Source organism: Pristiophorus japonicus, unplaced genomic scaffold (assembly GCF_044704955.1).
Source record: "Pristiophorus japonicus isolate sPriJap1 unplaced genomic scaffold, sPriJap1.hap1 HAP1_SCAFFOLD_89, whole genome shotgun sequence".
Taxonomy (NCBI): domain Eukaryota; kingdom Metazoa; phylum Chordata; class Chondrichthyes; family Pristiophoridae; genus Pristiophorus; species Pristiophorus japonicus.
This window is the reverse complement of record NW_027254813.1, coordinates 2,092,886-2,113,604: the sequence shown is the minus strand read 5'-3', so window position 1 is coordinate 2,113,604 and position 20,719 is coordinate 2,092,886. Positions and strand designations below refer to the sequence as shown.

Sequence of the window (20,719 nt, the reverse complement as noted above, 5' to 3'; positions counted from 1 at the left end):
GACGCACTGATTGTGAGATGTTCCTCTATATGAAGCTTTCACAACACCAGGGGCTTTAAAATCCCCGCCCATTCCCACCGGGTGTCAGAAGCAACGCTCACCTGCCAGTCACCGTATGTTTTTTTCTTCAACTTTTGTGTTGCGTTCATGGAAAAGCATCATTAATTAATACGTCACCTTCTTTTGCACAATGAAAGAAATGCTAACTGAGGGACAGTCGATACTTCAATCATTTGTCCTGTGCTTTGCGGAGCGGGCAGGGAAGTAGACCTGAGTCCATGATCACATCGGCCATGATCGTATTAAATGGCAGAGCAGGCTCGAGGGGCGTATGATCGACTCCTGCTCCTATTTGTTTTGTTCTTCTGTTCTTCAGCATGTTAACCCATTTTACACACTGTATTGCCGATGTCACCAGGAATCTGTGGCAACTTTTGTCAAATTTAACAGCACCGGTTATTCCTTCCGTGCAGAGAGATTAGAATCAGCAGCGAAGATAAAATCCCATGGTGATCATTTTCTGATTCAACGCAGTAGGATTTGAAATAAAGTGAAAGAATTTTACAGTGAAAAGATTTGGAAGTGTTATTTGTATTTGTGTCTTTAATTAAACTTTGTGGCGTCTGAGTCTCGTTCATGCCTCTGCTGAATAAGAAAGGAGGGTTTGACGTTGACCAGACTGCACTGCCCCTGATATTTGTGAGCTCATCCTTTATATTCAGTGGTTTCTCGCCCTTTGATGGGCTGCAGTGTGGCGGATATCACGTTGGCCTGACACACGAAAGGTCCCCGGTGGATCCGTTTTCTCTCACTGAAAGTTATCTATTTATTGGTTAAATAAAGAGCAATTCAGGAATAAGGGAGCCTTTCTACCAGGAGAATAAATAGCAAATAAAAACAGCAAATGCTGGAAATCTCAGCAGGTCAGGCAGCATTTTCCAGGAGACTAAACTCTCCTCCGATTGTTCCCTTGTTGCAAGTTTAAACATAATGTTTCTACCCAGAATCAAACCGGGTACTTTTCACGTATAAAGCAAATGTGATAACCACTACACTACAGAAACCTCTGGCACAACAGGCCCAACAGTGGGGAGCTGACCATTGAGCTCCCTCTGTGCTGATCGGGAATTTGTTGGCTCACTTTAAACAACTTCTGTCCCACACTGAAAGTTCTCAATCCTTCTCCTCCGCTGCCCTTTACAGAAATGTCACGGATCACCCAGCCACCGTGTTCACTTCCACATCCTCACAGTGGGGTCACAGAGGCTCCTACCATCTCCCCGCGATCAGCGAACTCGCCCAGTTTACTAATTTAAACCAAGAACACGTGCCCAGCAAAGGGCAGGAGAAGCCAGATAGTCTGTAAGCTCGGTCTATCGCAGAAAGTATTGGTATTCATGGTGATTACAGCAATCATTAATCGTCTCACAGACCTCAATTATTTTTATGCGATGAATTGATCGAGAATTGAAACCAGTTTAGTGCGCCGGATCTTAATCCCTCGACCACCAGGGAACAGTTATAAGACATATAGATATATTTATATATATTTATATATGAACCTGAATATCAACGGCTAGCTGCCTAGACCTCATGGCGCAACGGTAATGCGTATATCTTTGATTGAGAGAAATTGTTCCACAGTGATACCTATTTCATCTTTTGTTCCCTTTAAAACACTAGAAACTGAGACAGGGGGAATAAATAGAGAAATAAAAGCACAGGGATACAGACAAGAGGAAGAGAGAAGGGGAAAGATACTGTCCCCACCCAGAACTAATGCAGAAACCCCTCTACTGCGCTCGGTATGGCCACCCACAGCCTGGATACACTAACGGGAGAACACCAGCGGCAGGTCGGGGCCATAAAAGGAACGGCGAGCGGCCCTGGGAGCAGCTTGGAGGTCCCGGGAGACTACTCCAGGGAGCAGCGCGAGCTGGTGCAGGAGGGTGGCGGCAGCGAAGTGTGACGTCATCAATGTCCAGGTCGGTGATTGGAGCGTGGGCAGATACAGCAGGAGCGGCGAGATCGGGGCGAAGGAGCGGTGGGAGACTGTGGAGGGATGTGATCGGGGCCCAGCGGAGGCATGAGTTTGGGGCCAGGGGCCCAGGGTTAGCACGGGCCAGCCCACACTGCGATATGTGTGCACTAGGTCCGTGCAGCAGAGCTGGTCGCCTGTCGTCTTTCTTAACCCTTGTCACTGGACCAAGACCTCGCTCTGTCAAGCCCGTGTGATGGCTGGGGTGCAATGGCCACCACACGTTTAAAAAATCCACGCACAGGCATCTTTCACCCTTTGGGATGTCGTTCGGGTCATTCATTGCAACGCCTGTGAACTCATCCTTTTTCGGCGTGGAAGCAAGTCATCCTCGTTTCGAGGGACCGCCTATGATGATGATGATGATGGATACATTAACGTCCCAACAGCTCATTGACTGCAGGAGTGGGACCGTGCGGCGCTTCAGAAGACATGTCGAAAAGGCAATGTCACTGATTCCGTCTCATGTGCTCCTCCGATCAAGAACAGCAACACACACTAAAAATGCTTCAATAATGGTTACATCTTATCTCCACATTTGCTAAGCAGGTGGTTTGTTGGTCTAGGGGTATGATACTTGCTTCGTGGTTGTTACTTGAAATTTTCAGAAAGATCCTGGCTTCAAATTTCAGTACCTTTGAAATGTTGTCATGTGAGGAAAGATGTGCCCAAATCACTTCACACGCACCTCAACTCTTTGCAAATGAGTTCATAGAATCAAAGAAGTTTGCAGCACAGAAGGAGGCCATTTCGGTCCATCGTGTCTGCGCCGGCCAACTAGAGGCTCTCCAGCCTAATCCCACTTTCCAGCTCTAGGTCCATAACCCTGCAGGTTACAGCACTTCAGGTGCACATCCAAGCACTTTTTAAATGTGGTGAGGGTTTCTGCCTCTACCACCCCCACAACCCTCTGCGTGAAGAAATATCCCCTCTAAACTTTCGACCAATTACTTTAAATTTATGCCTCCTTGTTGTTGACCCCTCTGCTAAGTGAAATAGGTCCTTTCTATCCACTATATCTTGGACCCTCATTATTTTATACACCTCAATGAGGTCTCCCCTCAGTCTCTGTTCCATGGAAAACAAATCCAGCCTTTCTAATCTGTCCTCATGGCGAAGATTCTCCACTCCCGGCAACATCCTCGTAAATCTCCTCTGCACCATCTTCAGTGCAATCATGTCCTTCCTGTAATATGGCGACCAGAACTGCACGCAGTACTCCAGCTGTGACCTAACCTGCCCCACCGACCCCATCTCTTGTATTCGATGCCTCGGTTAATAAAGGCAATCATTCCATATTTCTTCTCAACCACCTTAGCTACCTGGACTGCTACTTTCAGGGATCTGTGGACATGCACTCGCTGGAGTCTAGGGTGGACCCAGCAGATTGGAAAACTGCAAATGTAATGCCCCTATTTAAAAAAGGAGGCAGACAAAAAGCAGGAAACTATAGACCAGTTAGCCGAACATCTGTGGTTGGGCAAATGTTGGAATCCATTATTAAAGAAGCAGTAGCAGGACAGTGAAACATCGAAACATAGAAAATAGATGCAGGAGTAGGCCATTTGGCCCTTCGAGCCTGCATCACCATTCAATAAGATCATGGATGATCATTCAGCTCAGTACCCCTTTCCTGCTTTCTCTCCATACCCCTTGATCCCTTTAGCTATAAGGGCCACATCCAACTCCCTCTTGAATATATCTAACAAACTGGCATCAACAACTCTGCGACAGAGAATTCCACAGTTTAACAACTCTCTGAGTGAAGAAGTTTCTCCTCATCTCACCAGGGCCCTGTACAATTGTAGCAAGACTTCCTTACTCTTGTACTGTGGGCTATATATTAAGTACTATGGGGCAAGTGCCCTGTTTTTTGCTGATTCGATGGTTGTCTAAAAAGTTATTAAAATTTGACAGTTGCTTGGCAAACATATTTGTATTTCCTTCAGTGTACTCCTTACTCTTCAAGGGCTAGATTTTCCCCAAGCAGTATTGTCGGCGCACTGACCTCAAGCGCACCGACTTTGCGCGCTGGAAATGGCGCGGGGGAAAAACTCGCCCCATCCTGGCCACTGTGTACAGTCCCCGGAGTCCTGGCGTGGTGTCGATGGTGAAGTGGGGGGTGGAGCCAAATGCCTGCGCCGAAAACACTGCCGGCACCTTCGCGCATGGGCAGTAGGGAGAGAAAACTTGGCACTATGCAATTTTTAAACAGTGTCAAACCCGATGAAAAGCACAGCAGCTTCTCAGCTTCTCCGGTCCCTCGGCGGGCTCTCCCCCCGTCTCTCCCCGATAAAACGCACAGCTCCAGCAGCTGCAACTTCTCCGGTCCACAAGCTCACACTTCTCCGATGTGTCGTCCCTCCCCTATCCCAGGGATACAGGTACCCAGTGTAATGGAGCCAAGTTTGCTGATGGTACAAAGATGGGTGGGAAAGTAAATTGTGATGCAGCAAAGAAAATCTCAATTCCGGAAGAACAATATGGAAAAGTACAGTGACCCCGACGTGATATAAACACGCAGCCTTCTGATCTGGAGTCAGACACACGACCGTTACACCACGAGGTCTACAGTGCAGAGTGCCCATGTTTGTATACATGAAGGTTCCTGAAACACAGTTTCATTTACCCTGCATTGGTGCAATGAAAGGGCTTTAAAATCCCCGGCCACTCCCACCGTGGGTCAGACAGCATCAGAAGCAGTGCCCACCTGTCACTCACCCTCTCACGCCCGTTTTCATCACCTGCTGCCCGCGGACTGCAGCAAATCCAGTTCGTCATCATCATAGGCAGTCCCTCGAAGCGAGGATGACTTGCTTCCACGCCAAAAAAGGATGAGTTCACAGGTGTTTCAATGATGGACCTAATATTCCAGGTCCCGAACTGCATGTTGAAGGGTGGAAGATGCCTGTGCGTGGATTTTTTTAACGTGTGGTGGTCGTTGCACCCCAGCCATCACACAGGCTTGACAGAGCGAGGTCTTGGTCCAGTGGCAAGGGTTATCCAAGACGACTGGAGACCAGCTCTGCTGCACGGACCCAGTGCCCACACATATCGCAGTGTGGGCTGGCCCGTGCTGCCCCTGGGTCCCTGGCCCTGAACGCATACCACCCCTGGGCCCCGATCACATCCCTCCACAGTCTCTCGCTGCTCCTGCTGTACCTGCCAACGCTCCAATCACCGACCTGGACTTTGATGACGTCACTCTTCGCTGCCGTCGCCCTCATTCACCAGCTCGCGCTGCACCTTGCCGTGGTACACCACCACACTGCTCCCAGGCCGCCGCTCACCGCTCCTTTTATGGCCCCGATCTGCCGCTGGTGTTCTCACGCAGGTCGGGGCCTCCACGCTGCTCCCAGCAAATCCAGTTACACCCCGTGTCACCGCACAATTCTCAGCTGTGAATGTAAGCTGACTATATTTAAAGGTATCGGAGAGGCTGCAAGCAGTTTTACCTGGTAGTCTAGTGGTTAGTATTTGGTGTTCTCACTGCCATGGTCTGGGTTTGATTCCTGGTTCGGGAAATCATTTTCACAGAGCAAGCTGACAAATATAATTCAAGTCTGTGAAATACTGAATAATTGTTTCAATCATCATTAATCCATCCATCAGTGTTGCACACTGAAGGAAATACAAATATGTTTGCCGAGTGACTGTCGAATTTTAATAACTTTTTATACAACCATAGAATCAGCAGAAAATCAGGATATTCGGACCATAGCACCTAATATTCCGCCCATAGTGCAAGAGTAAGGAAATCTTGCTCCAATTGTGCAGGGCCCTGGTGAGACCACACCTGGAGTACTGCGCACAGTTTTGGTCTCCTTATCTGAGGAAGGATACACTTGCCTTGGAGGTGGTACAACGGAGGTTCAACAGATTGATTCCTGGGATGAGAGGACTGTCCTATGGTGAGAGATTGTGCAGAATATGCCGATACTCTCTGGAGTTCAGAAGAATGAGAGGTGCTCTCATTGAAACGGACAATATTCTGAAGGGGATTGACAGAGTAAATGTTGAGAAGCCCGGCTAGCTCAGTCGGTAGAGCATGAGACTCTTAATCTGAGGGTCGTGGGTTCGAGCCCCACGTTGGGCGATTACTTTTCATTAAACTTTTATGTTGCTTTCGTGGGTAAATATCATTAATGAACCCATGATCTTCTTTTGCACAATGATAAAAATGCGAACTGAGGGAGAATTGATAATTTAATCAAATATTGAAAGCAGCGCCTCAGACCGCTCGGCCGTTCTTACTGTTAGATGTTCCAGATACAAGTTATTACTCTGGAAAGTTTCAGACCGGGCGTTTGTTCAGGGCTGCTGGAAGGCCCAGTGACCGGGATAACCTCTCCCCCGGGGTTTTCCTGAGCCTGTGCTCGGTGTACGGGGAGCTTTGGCCTGGGTCCGAGGTAGCTTGTATCCCAGGGATGGACAATAACCCTCTGAGCTCTGGAACTAGGGAAAAGCGAATAATTAATGAGTTGTTTGTGGTTTCAAATGCAGCTTAGATCTGCTGGTGTAAACCGATCGCATTGTTTCACAGAATGAATGAAATGCTGACAGGGACAGTCAAAACTTCAAAAAGGGAACTTTAATAACTCATGAAACTTTAATCCTTGATGAAGTTTTATCCCCGATCTGATTTTACACAATCTGTATTGGAGGAGACTGGTTTTAAATGTGCATTGCTCATTCAACAATGTATCCAAAACAGTTTTTATTGCAGACAAGTTTTTGTTTGAGAAATAATGTTTCTGCACAGGCTTGAACCGGGAACTTTTCAAGTGTGAAGGAAATGTGATAACCTCCACACGACAGAAATTGCTGCTTAGCTCAGTGCCCAGAGAGAAGTGTTCAGGAACAAGCTGAAATGCTCAATCCCTCTCTCTGCAAAAAGTTCCTTTCACAAACATTTCTCTGACCAGAACGGCACCAAACAACAATGTCCTCCTTTCAAAGTCATTAAACTCCCCAATTTCCACGTCTGCAATTTTAAGGACAAGGACTGAAAGCGCTTTGCGATCAGAAAATTGCAGGAAACCCTTTGCGGTTAATGACAGGGCTTTTCATGGTTGATTTCTGTTCACATCTTGTGTTATGTATTTAACCCTTGACAAACTGTGCACACCACCACCAGAGGGCCTACCTGTCGCAGTCCCAAGGGATCCCAGTATCCCTTGGGAGCACGGTATGTAAGCAGGCCACCCATGAGGTACCTGTACTCTGCAGTCTTATTAAAGGAGCAAAGGTCACACTTACTCAGTGTTCACAATACAAAGTATCATCCTTTATTATGAGCATATCAATTGGCGACGAGACAATGAACAACCACGCAAAAATGCAAGGAACAATTGGTATCCTGGAGAAGTTCTCAGAAGTGGACGATTGCGAAGCCTTTGTGGAGATACTCGACCAATACTTCGTGGCCAACGAGCTGGAAGGCGACGAGAACGCTGCCAAATGAAGAGCGATCCTCCTGACCGTCTGTGGGGCACCAACCTATGGCCTCATGAAGAATCTTCTAGCTCTGGTGACACCAACAACTAAATCCTATGAAGAATTGTGTACGCTGGTCTGCGAGCATCTAAATCCTAAAGAAAGCGATCTGATGGCGAGGTATCGGTTCTGCACGTGCCAACGGTCGGAGGGCCAGGAAGTGGCGAGCTATGTCGCCAAATTAATGTGCCTCGCAGGACATTGCGAATTTGAGGGATTCCTAGAACAAATGCTGAGAGACATTTTCATGCTAGGCATTGGCCATGAGATAATTCTTCGCAAACTGTTGACTCTCAGAATCTGAGCAAAGCCATAACGATCGGTCAGACAATTTCCACCAGTTCCTTTAAACCCAGTAACGTAATTTATTTCTCGTGGACTGGATGGAGGACCATGGTCCATGTAAAAAATTGTTATCGTTTTCCATTAACTAAATGTTCATAAAAGTATTGGAGTGGGAACTCACTGGATAACAGCACAGCTGGAAATGTTTGCGGAATATATTCGTGCAGCCAAAACGCACAATGACAACCTGGAACTGTGCGGCACTGAATCCTCGGGGAAAACAGTTAAAAGCCTCGTTCCTGGGTGGGCTCAAACCACCAACCGTTCGGTTAACAGCTGAATGCGCTAACCCATTGCGCCACAGAGACTAACTTAAATGTAAACTGCAAGACATCCCAAACCAGGGTGTCAGTCAGTTAAAGCTTCAGATTGCTCCGACCGGGATGGAACTTGTCTACTCTCAGTTGTACTTTTCCCAAATAAAGGGAGGGACATTCATTGTGGATGCATGGAAGCAGTCTGGTCCCGCATACTGCAGACACTTCCATGTCACCACCAACCAGCTCTCCCACAACTGGTGTGATCTACCTTCCAGCCTTCCGGTGCCTTGTCTGTGACAAAGTATACTGATTGTCCCAAAGCCAGTCGTCGGTTTTAATTACTTTTCACCTCCTGACTGCAGATATTCCTGTGATTAAACCTGAACAAAAGGATTACAGGGACAGTTGGATTCATCATTTCTTTGCTTGGTGAAATTTCAAAGATTGAAAGTGACGTACATCAACCCCAAACCTCGTCACCTACTCGCGAACTGCGACACGCTGCTCCCGTGAGATGGAAGCCCAGTTGCTGTTTCAAGCTTGAATACAGGTACAAGCAGAACTCATTCAAAGAAAGTCCAAGTGCCTGATTATTTGCACCGAACTCCTTCGCAAAGAGTTGAGGTTCGTGTGGGGTGATTTGGGCACATCTTTCCCCACACTACAACACTTCAAACATAACTCAACGACTGTAAAGCGCTTTAAGGCATCATGAGTTCCTGAAAGGTGTTGCAGAAATGCAAGTCCTTCTTTGCAAAAGTTCGATGTAATTTCAAAATTCGCGGCAGAATAATGGGCTCGGCCGGGATCTCTCGCAAATTTCAATTAACAAGCCAGAAACGAGAATCATACCCCTTGACCAACAAGCTAACTTTTTGACAAACTTGGAGATAAGGTGTAACTTTTATAAAAGCATTTTTTGTGTGTAGCTATTCTTGGCAGAAGGAGCACATGAGATCGATTCAGTGACTTTGCTTTTTCGACCTGTCTTCTGAAGCGCCGCACGGTCCCACTCCGACAGTCAATGAGCTGTTGGGACGTTAGTGTATCCAGTCTGTGGGTGGCCACCCCGAGCGCAGCAGAGGGGTTTCTGCATTAGTTCTGGGTGGGGACAGTATTTCCCCTTCTCTCTTCCTCTTGTCTGTATCGTTGAGCTTTGGTTTCTCTATTTATTCCCCTGTCTCAGTTTCTAGTGTTTAAAAGGGAACAAAAGATGAAATGGGTGTCACTGTGGAACAATTTCTCTCGCTCAAAGTTAGATGCACGACCGTCGCGCCATGAGGTCTTGGCAGCGAGCCGTTGATATTCAGGTCCATAAATGAATATATATTTTTATATTTATACAAATTATCGAAGTTGTGTTAAGGTGTGTGAGAGGATAATTAAGGTGTGTGAGAGGATTAATGATTGCTGTAATCGCCGTTAATAACCTCACTACTATCTGTTACAGAACGAGCTGACACACTCTCCCGCTTCTCCTACCCTTTGCCGGGCACGTGTTCCGGGTTTAATTTTACAAACTGGGCGAGTTCGCTAATCGTGGGGAGATGATAGGAGCCTCTGTGGCCCCACTGTGAGGATGTGGAAGTGAATACGGTGGCTGGGTGATCCATGACATTTCTGTGAAGGCAGCGGAGGAGAAGGATTGAGAGCTTTGAGTGTGGGACAAAAGTTGTTGAAGGTGAGCCAGCACATTCCAGATCAGCACAGAGGGAGCTCACTGGTCAGCTCCCCTCTGTTGGGCCTGCCTTGTCAGAGGTTTCCGTAGTGTAGTGGTTGTCACGTTTGCTCTATACGTGTAAGGTCCCTGGTTCGATCCCAAGTGGGAGCATTATGTTTAAACTTGCTGTGGAAGAACAATGGGAGGCGAGGTTAATCTCCTGGCAAATGCTGCCTGACCTGCTGAGATTTCCAGCATTTGCTGTATTTATTGATTAAAGTATCAACTCTCCCTCAGTTAGCATTTCTTTCATTGTGCAAAAGAAGGTGATGGGTTAACTAATGATGCTATCCCGTGAAAGCAACACAAAAGTTTAACAAATAAACATATGGTGACTGGCAGGTAAGCGCAGCTTCTGACAGGGGATTTTAAAGGGGATTTTATAGCCCCTTTTATTGCAGAACCTTCATATTGACGAACATCTCAGACTCAGTGTTTAGGCCTCGTGGTGCAGCGGTGGTGTGTCTGCCTCTTGATCAGAAAGTTGCATGTTTAAATCATGTTGAGGTCCCTGTCCTTTTGGGTAATTCCAGATTTAATATTTTCTTTGCTGTTTCGCAATAACCAGACCCTTGCTCCAAGGTCTGTCTCACCGTTTCCCCGGTGTCAGGCAGTGATACGCCTGCTGTACTCATTTACTTCATGTGACAGGACACAAATGTTCAAAATCAAACTGCAGGTGGCCACACATAATATTGAGCAGTCAGGATGGCCGAGCGGTCCAAGTTGCTGCATTCAGGTTGCAGTCTGCTTTGAAAGTGTGGGTTCCGTAGTGTAGTGGTCATCACATTCACTTAACACGCAAAAGGTTCCTGTTTCAAAACCAGCTGAAAACGTGCTCAATTAAATATGAGAAGCATTGAATAATGTGCATTTCTGGTTCAGTATTAACAAAGCACAATGTCTCCAAGTCCTGCTATATTTGTTGAATACTCTGTACAGTTCGGTACACATTCAAACTCGACAGTTTCCAGCCCTGACGGTGCAGAAAGCCCCTCTCAAATCTGCACATTCCAGCTGCTTTCAGTTGAGTTGTCAAAGATTATTGACGGATCCTGCAGCTGTGAAAAAGAATGATGTGTGAGAGGCGTCATCAAACGAGGCCATGTGGGTTGAATTAAAGAACAAAAAAGGGGCGATCACACTACTGGGAGTGCACTGTAGACCCCCAGGCAGTTGGAGGGAGATAGAAGAACAAGTATATGGGCAGATTGTTGAGAAGTGCAAAACCTATCGAGCTGTAAAAGTGGAGGATTTTAACTACCCGAATATGAACTGGGAAAATGATAGTGTGAATGGTACAGATGGTGGAGAATTCCTAAAATGCATTCAGGAGAACTTCTTTATCCAGTATGTAACAAGCCCATCAAGGGAGGAGCGGTTCTGGACTGGGTCTTGTGATCGAAGAGGGGCAGGTAGAAGGGGTATCAGTGGGAGAGCATTTTGGTGCGAGTGATCATACTCAGTTAGGTTTAGGGTAGTTATAGAAAAGGACAAAGGGGACCAGGAATAAAAGTTCTCAATTGGGGTAAAGCCAATTTTGCTGAGCTGAGATGGAATTTGGCCAAAGTGGACTGAGAACGGCTACTTGCTGGTAAATCAGTGTCAGAGCAGTGGGAGGCATTCAAGGAGGAGATCCTGAGGGTACAGACCAAGTATGTTCCCTTAAAACAAAGGTGGGACTAACAAATCTAGAGCTCCTGGGATGTCAGGGGACATACAGGGAAAGTTAACGAAAAAAAGGAAAGCTTATGACAGATACGGATAACTCAATACTGCAGAAACTCCAGAGGTGCAGAGGTGCAATTAAAAAATATATCAGGAAAGCAAAGAGAGAGCATGAGAGAATGTTGGCAATTAAATCTGGGAAAACCCAAAGATGTTTTACAAATACATTAAGAGCACGCTGATAACAAGATAAAGAGTGGGGCCTATTAGAGTCCATAAAGGGAATCTGTACGCGGAGGCGGAAGACGTGGGTAGGATTCTTTATGAATACTTTGCATCTGATTTCACAAAAGAGAGGGGCAATGTGGACTTTGCAATGAGGGTGGAGAAGTGTGAAATATTAGATGAAATAAAGAGAGTGAGAGAGGAAGTAGTGGTGGCTTAGCAGCTTTGAAAGTGGATAAATCCCCAGGCCCGGATGAAATGTATCCCAGGCTGAAAAGAGCAGCAAAAGAGGAAATAGCAGAGGCTCTGACCACCATTGTCCAATCCTCACTGGCTACAGGTGCGGGGCCAGAGGATTGGAGCACTGCTAACGTTGTACCTTTGTTTAAAAAGGGAGAAAGGGATTGAGTAAATACAGGCTGGCCAGCCGAACCTTTTACAATTATTTGTAAAAATCCTGAGGGACAGGATAAATCTTCATTTGGAAAGAAATGGATTAATCAAGGATAGTCAACATGAATTTGTCAAGGAAAGGTCGTGTCTGACTAAGTTCATTGCATTTTTCGAGGAGGTAACCAGGAGGGTTGATGAGGGCAGTGGTATGATATAATGTATATGCACTTTAGCAAAGCTTTTGATAAGGTCGCACTTGGCAGACTGCTTACGAATGTAAAAGCCCATGGGATTCAAGGGCAAAGTGGAAGTTGGGTCCAACATTTGTTCAGAGGCAGGAATCAAAGCGTAATGGTTGATTTTGTGATCCAGTGGGGTTCCGCAGGGTTCAGTGCTGGGTCCCTTGCTTTTTGTGGTATGCATCAATGACTTGGACTGAAATGTTGAGGGTATGAGTAAGAAGTTTTAAGATGACACTAAAATAGGCTGAGTGGTTGATAATGAAGAAGAAAGTGGCGGACTACAGGAAGATATCAATGGATGTCTCAAGCGCTTTGCAGCCAATGAAGTACTTTTTGAATTGCGGTCACTCTTGTAGTGTGGGAGACACAGCCGCCAATTTGCACACGGCAGGCTCCTATAGGCAGCAGTGTGATGATGACCAGATCATCTGTCTTTGTGATGTTGATTGAGGGATAAATATTGACCAGGACACGAATCCTGGCCACATTGATCCTCCCACCACTTCACACTGTTCACCGAGTGACCAGCGCGATGATACTAAAACAACAAGTGAAGTTGGTAAGCTATCCATGCAGTCCATCGGAATCCAGCCACACCACCTTATACCACGGGTAACATATCTCCATGGATTCTGGAATCTGGATCAACAAACCATAATCACATCTTAGAAGGAATTCCGGGAGGTGCTTCAAGCTTTATTACATATATGTTAACAGTTTTAAGGTATTTAAAAAAATGCCGATGTTTTTGAAATGGGCGTCTGGGTGACGTCATCAAAAACCTGGTCGTCATTTTGGAGCGTGAGCAGGAACATCGGCAGGGCCCAGGTACAGAGGAGTGGGAAGGTCGGGATGGATGAGCGGTGAGTGTATGTGGCGAGATGCGTTGAATGTTTATGGTGGAGGAGCGGCGACAGATCGTGGAGGAGGTGCGCCAGATGAGGAGACGGGGCCCAGAAGAGCCGAGGGCCCAGGGGCAGCACGGGCCCAGCCCAAACTGCGATATGTGTGGGCACTGGGTCCGTGCAGCAGAGCTGGTCTCCTGTCGTCTTGGTTAACCCTTTCCACTGGAACAAGACCCAGCTCTGTCAAGCCCATGTGGTGGCAGGTGTGCAACGGTCACCCCACGTTAAAAAAATCCACACAAAGGGTTCTTCCATCCCCTCAATTGGATTCAGGACTGGAACATCGGGTACTTCATTGAAACTCCTGTGAACTCATGGAAGCAAATCATCCTCGATCGAGGGACCGCCTATGATGATGATGATCAATGTACTGGTCAGTTGGGCAGAACTGTGGCAAATGGAATTCAATCCGGATAAGTGTCAGGTAATGCATTTGGGGAGGTTTAACAAGGCAAGGGAATATACATTAAATGGTACGACACTGAAAAGTTTAGAGGAACAAAGTGACCTTGGAGTGCAGGTCCACAGATCCCTGAAGGTAGCAGGCCAGGTAGTTAATGTGGTTAAGAAGGCATATGGAATACTTGCCTTTGTTAGTCAAGGCATGGAATACAAGAGCAAGGAGGTTATGTTTGAACGGTACAAAACACTGGCTGCACCACAGCTGGAGTACTGCGTGCAGTTCTGGTCAGCACATTACAGGAAAGATGTGATTTCCCTGGAAAGGGTGCAGAGGAGATATACTATAATGTTACCTGGTCTCGAGAATTTTGTCAATGAGGATAGTTTGGAGATGCTGAATCTGTTTTCTTTGTAACAGAGGCATCTGAGCGGAGACCTGATTGAGGTGTATAAAATTGAGGGGCCTGGATAGTATGGATTGGAAGATCCTGTTTCCCTTGGCAGAGGGGTCAACAACCAGGGGGCGAAGAATTAAAGTAATTGGGGAGGTTTAGAGGAGATATGAGGGGACATTTCATCACCCAGAGGGTGGTGGGGGTCTGGAACTCAATGCCTGAAAGGGTGGTAGAGGGAGGGACCCTCACTACATTTAAAAGATACGTGGATGTGCACTTAAAGTTGCACAACCTACAGAGCTCTGGACCGAGAGCTGGAAAGTGGGATTAGGCTGGATAGCTCTTGGTCGGCCGGCGGGGACACGATGGGCTGAAATGGCCTCACACTGTGCTGAAACTTTCTGATTCTATGATTCTATTAATATAGATATAATACATACCATTATCGTAATTTTTCCTTGGTGGTCGGGTGGTTAAGACCCAGAGCACTAACCCTCTTTCTATTCTCAATCAGTTTATCGCATGAAAATAATTGAGGTCTGTGAGAGGATGAATAATTGCATACCTCGGGAGCCTATTATCAGCGAGGGCAGGCATCGACGACGAGGTTCTACACTGCCTCCAGTGCGCCAGTGCAGCCTTCGGCCGCCTGAGGAAGAGAGTGTTCGAAGATCAGGCCCTCAAATCTGCCACTCAGCTCATGGTCTACAGGGCTGTAGTGATACCCGTCCTCCTGTATGGTTCAGAGACATGGACCTTATACAGTGGGCACCTCAAGTCACTGGAGAAATACCACCAATTATGTTTCTGCAAAATCCAGCAAATCCCCTCGGAGAACAGATGCACCAACGTTAGCGTCCTCGATCAGGCCAACATCCCCAGCATCAAAGCACTGACCACACTCGACCAGCTCCGTTGGACGGGCCTCATTGTTTGCATGCCTGACACAAGACTCCAAAAGCAAGCGCTCTACTCGGAACACCTACACGGCAAGCGAGCCCCAGGTGAGCAGGGGAAACGTTTCAAGGACCCTCGAAGCCACTTCATAAAATGCAACATCCCCAACAACAGCTGGGAGTCCCTGGATAAAGACCACCCTCAGTGGAGGAAGAGCATCTGGAGGGCGCTGAGCACCTCGAGTCTCATCGTCGAGAGCATGTATAACACATGCACAGGCAGCGGAAGTAGCGTGTGGCAAACCAGTCCCACCCAACATTTCCTTCAACCACGGTCTGTCCAACCTGTGACAGAGACTGTAATTCCTGTATTGGACGGTTCAGTCACCTGAGAACTCACTTTTTGAATGGAAGCAAGTCTTCCTCGATTTCGAGGGACTGCCTATGGTGATGATGAATTGCTGTAATCACCGTTAATAACCCCGTTACTTTCAGTTACACACTGAGTTTACAGACTCTCTGGCTTCTCCTGCCCTTTGCGGGACACTTGTTCCGGGTGTAACTTTACAAACTGGGTGAGTTCGCTGATTGCGGGGAGACGGCAGGAGTCTCTGTGGCCCACTGTGAGGATGTGGAAGTGAACATGGTGGGTGGTAATTACGTGACATTTCTGTAAAGGGCAGCGGGGGAGAAGGATTGAGAGCTTTCAGTGAGGGACAGAAGTTGTTGAAGGTGAGCCAACACATTCCTGATCCTCCTCTCTTCTTCTGAGGCAGTCCCCCGGAGTCGAGGATGACTTGCTTCCACATCAGCATCGGTCCCGATCAGCACCGAGGGAGCTCACTGTTCAGCTCCCCTCTGTTGTGCTTCCTGTAACAGAGGTTTCTGTAGTGTGGCGGTTATCACGTTTGCTTTCCATGTGAAAATTTCCTGGTTCTATCCCAGGCGGGAACATTATATTTAAACTTGCTGTGGATGAACAATCGGTGGCGAGTTTCGTCTCCTGGCAAAAAAGCTGATGCTGCCTGTGCGGTACCAGAACTGAACACAGTCCCCCAAGTGAGGTCTAACCAGGGCTTTGTGTAGCTGCACACAACATCTGTCCCCTTGTGTTGCAGTTATACGAACATAAGAAATAGGAGCAGGAGTCGGCCACACCGTCCCTCGAGCCTGCTCCACCATTTAATAAGATCATGGCTGATCTGATCATTGACTCAGCTCCACTTCCCCGCCCGCTCCCCATAACCCCTTATCCCCTTATCATTTAAGAAATTATCGATTTCTGACTTAAATATATTCAATGTCCCAGCTTCCACAGCTCTCTGAGGCAGCGAATTCCACAGATTTACAACCCTCTGAGGGAAAAAATTTCTCCCCATCTCAGTTTTAAATGGGCGGCCCCTTATTCTAAGATCTCGTTCTTGTCTCCCCCACCAGTGGAAACATCCTCTCTGCATCCACCTTGTCAAGCCCCCTCATAATCTTATACATTTGGATAAGATCATCACCCATTCTTCTGAATTCCAATGAGTAGAGGCCCAATCGAAACAACCTTTCTTCATAAGTCAACCCCCTCAACTCCGGAATCGACCAGTGAACCTTCTCTGAACTGCCTCCAGAGCAAGTATATCCTTTCGTAAATATGGAAAACAAAACCTGCACGCAGTATTCCAGGTGTTGCATCACCAATACCTGGATAACTGGAGCAAGATTTCCCTGCTTTTATACTCCATCCCCTTTGCACTAAAGGCCAAGATTCCATTGGCTTTCCTGCTCACTTGCTGGTGATCGAGTTCGCGAGATATGAAGGCCAGCTTAACATTAGTCTTATTTGATTATTTTCTGTACCTGCCCATGACATTTACATAAAACCATGTTGACTCTGTCAAATCATGTTGTAATTTTCAAAGTGCCCTGATACCACTTCCTCAACAATGGATGACAGCGTTTTCCCGATGACTGATGTCAGACTAACTGTCCTGTAGTTCCCGGTTTTCTCTCTCCCTCCTTTTTTGAATAGCGATGTTACATTTTCTACCTTCCGATCCGCTGGGACTGTTGTAGAATCTGGACATCGTGGTGCAACGGTTACGGGTCAAACTCCCGATCAGGAGTCTGCGTGTTCAAATCAGTTAATTTAGTGTTGTTCTTCCGGAATTGATATTGTGTTTGCTGTTTCACAATAACCAGACCCTTGCTCTAAAACCTGTCTCACTGTTTCCCCAACGGCAGGTCCTTGTTACAATAAACATTCTGAATCAGATGCCTCAAGTACAGTGTGTAAAATGGGATATGGTTTAACAGTTAACATGCAAAGCCCAGAACCAATTGTTCACTTATCGACTCTCCTCAGTTAACATTACTTTCACTGTGCAAAAGAAGCTGATCGGTTAATTCATGAAGTTTGCGCGAGAAAGCGACATAAAATTTAACGATAATGATTCACCCAACGTGGGGCTCAAACCCACAACCCTGAGAATAAGAGCCTCATGCTGTATCTACTGATCTCGCCAGGATTATGTAAATCACATGTCTCTGTCGGTGATTGCAGCCAGGCGCCTGTTGGTTTCGCCCCATTTCCCGGTGTTTCCCGATCCTGTCTGTCTCTCTGGCTCTGTTCAATCTGTGTGTGGCTATTTCCAGTTTGATTTTGAGCGAATACCTGTATTCAGTAAAAACAGAAAATGCTGGAAACACTCAGCAGGTCGGGCAGTATCTGTGGAGGTGGGGAAGTGGGAATAATCGATGGGTTTGTTTGTCGCTTTGATCTGTTGCTGGGAAGTGAGGCAGCGCTGCAGGATGCTTTTTTTCGAGGTGCAAGCAGAGGTTTCCGTCGTGTAACGGTTATCACCTTCGCCGCACATGTGAAATATCCTCGGTTTGAGCTCAGACAGAAACATTATTTTAGCAAATATTTTTCTGTGGGATACCTTTTAAATAGTCGCCCCAGGTTCCTTGTATCATGAGCGATGGGCATTTTAACTCACTCTCCTAAAATACAGTGTGTGTAAAATCAGATAGGGGATAAAAATTCATCAATGATTAAAGTTTCTTAACTCAGTAAACTTCAGTAATTGAAGTTTCCATCGATGCATTGCATAAACATAATTGAGGTGTGTGAGAGGATTAATAATGGGCTTTAATCGTTGATGAGCCCATTACTTTATGTTATGGACCCAGGTTACACACTCCATTGCTTCGGAAAGAGTTCAGATGCGTGTGGGGTGATTGGGGCACATCTTTCCCCACATTACAAGGCTCCATTGGTACTTCATTGACTTTAAATCACTTGGGGATATCCTGAGTTGTTGAAAGGCCACGTAAAAATGCAGTCATTCTTTGCAAAAGTTCTAACCGCAAGTTCAAACTTCGCCGGCAAATGGAGGCTCACCCAGAATTTGTTCTGACACCACGACAATGTCCTTAACAGTGGGATTCAGCAGTTCAGCTGCTCGCTTAACATTTCCGTCTGACCTGGTGCTGCAAGTAGAGATGTGTCCGCAGTGTAGCATTTAACACGTTCGCCTCACACGCGGGAAAGCTCACCGGGTGGAAATATTTTGTTGGAACTTACTCCTCATGCATGTTCAGGGGAGAGATTGTTCTCCAGTGAAAGGACATAAGATCATAAGAACGTAAGAATTAGGAACAGGAGTCGGCCATTCGGCCCATTTTAATGTTTTCAAAATGATTTCGCCCGGAAACCTTTGGTGTGTTTGGTGAAGATGATAACCGCTACACTACAGACACACGGTGGTAGATGTTGTCTAAGGAACATAACCAGAGGTCCAACCAACACAGCTGGCCGATACTTCAGGAGCTGGTTTTACGAGAATAGAATGACGGTGCTATATTTAGGAAGGCTGTGAGAGTGGCAGGAATTGAACTCGTATTTCCCAGACTTTATACACAGGAACATAGGAACAGGAGGAGGCCATTTGGCAGCGAGTGGTTAGGATCCGGAATGTGCTGCCTGAAAGGGTGGCAGAGGCAGAATTAATCTTATCTTTCAAAATGGATTTGGATAAGTATCTGAAGGAAAAATATCTCAGGGGTACGGGTAAAGGCCAGAGGAGTGGGACTAGCTGAGAGTCGGCACAGGCTCGACAGGCCAAACGGCCTACTTCCGTGCTGTAACCGTTCCATGATTCTATATTATGTTTAAACTTGCTGTGGATGAACAATCGGAGGCGAGCTTAGTCTCCTGGTAAAAACGCTGATGCTGTCTGACCAGCTGAGATTTCTAGCAATTCTGTTTTTATTTGTTATTTATGGATTGAGTCGGTACAACGAGAGCTTTCTGATTCAGAAGATTCGGGGGGCACGGAAATTTGGGAGTTTAACGCCTTTGAAAGGAACATTTTTGACTTGTGCAGCTTCGGTCAGAGAAATGTTTGTGTCATGATTTTTTCACAGAAAGGGATTCAGAATTACACCTTCTGGTTTAACACTCCTCTCTGGGTAGGCAGTTAAGCAGGGGTTTCAGTAGTGTAGCAGTTATCATGTTAGTCTTTCACACACAAAAGGTCCCCAGTTCAAGCCCAGGCAGAAATATCATTTTAGAATATATTTGCTGTGAAATAAATTGAACAGAAGTGCCCCAGGTTCCTTGTCTTTTGAGCAATGAACATTTTAAACCAATCTGATAAAATACAGAGTGTGTTAAGTCAGATAGGGTGTAAAATGTCATCTATGATTAAAGCTCCTGAAATTATTCCAGTTCAGTTTTTGAAGTCTCGATTGTCAGTCTGCAAATCAATCCGGGTGGGAATATTGGCCCAAAAATTCCGGTTGGAGGCTTCCCGCGGACAATTCCCTTCCGACCGGAGATGTTTTACGAACCTACCTGGTGGTCTAGGAGGCACCGTGGATTCCACTGGGGAGGCCTTCTCTTCCCGCGCTGCGAAGCACGCTCCCGTCCGGAGGGATCCCACGTGTGACTGCTCAGCCAATCAGGTACGTATTCCACAGCTTTCCCATTAATAGCAATGAGACTCGCGTACCTACGGGTTCTCAGTGCTATTCATGAGAACAAAAAACACACACACACTGAGAAATAATAAAAAACAGACCTCACATAATTAAAATTAATTGAAATTAAAGTTAATAAACGCATTAGAAAAAAACAAGATAGTTCCAATTTTTTTTAAGCTTTGTAATTCGGGTTAAAAATAAACTTACCTTAGTTGGCAGAGTTTTTTTTTTATTTGTGTTTATTTTATTTTATTGTGGTTATGAGTGTTTTTAAACACTTGCGCCTGTAAAATTACGCTATGCGCTTGCTTTTTTAGCTGCAAGGTTTTTGAGGATATTTGCTGGGCAAGATATGCGTAAATCCCGCAATCCGAAGAAACTTTGTATGGGCCCAGGACGTTGGAATTTCCCTAAACTTACTGTGGATGAAGAAGCGGAGGCAAGTTTAGTCTCCTGGCAAATGCTGCCTGACCTGCTGAGATTTCCAGCAATTGCTGTTTTTATTTGCTATTTATTCTCCTGGCAAAAGGGCTCCCTTATTCCTTAATTGCTCTTTATTTCACTTCAATAAATAGATAACTTTCAGTGAGAGAAAACGGATCCACCGGGGACCTTTCGCATGTGAGGCCAACGTGATATCCGCTACACTGCAGCCCATCAAAGGTCGAGAAACCACTGAATATAAAGGATGAGCTCACAAATATCAGGGGCAGTGCAGTCTGGTCAACGTCAAACTCTCCTTTCTTATTCAGCAGAGGCA

The 20,719-nt window shown here is 46.3% G+C and overlaps 1 non-coding gene across 1 annotated transcript; it reads left to right on the top strand.

Moving 5' to 3' along the window:
• The first annotated feature begins 6,061 nt into the window (after positions 1–6,061).
• On the top strand, positions 6,062–6,134 carry trnak-cuu (transfer RNA lysine (anticodon CUU)). Its single transcript has one exon. It is a non-coding gene; the product is annotated as a tRNA-Lys (tRNA).
• Positions 6,135–20,719: the final 14,585 nt, after the last annotated feature.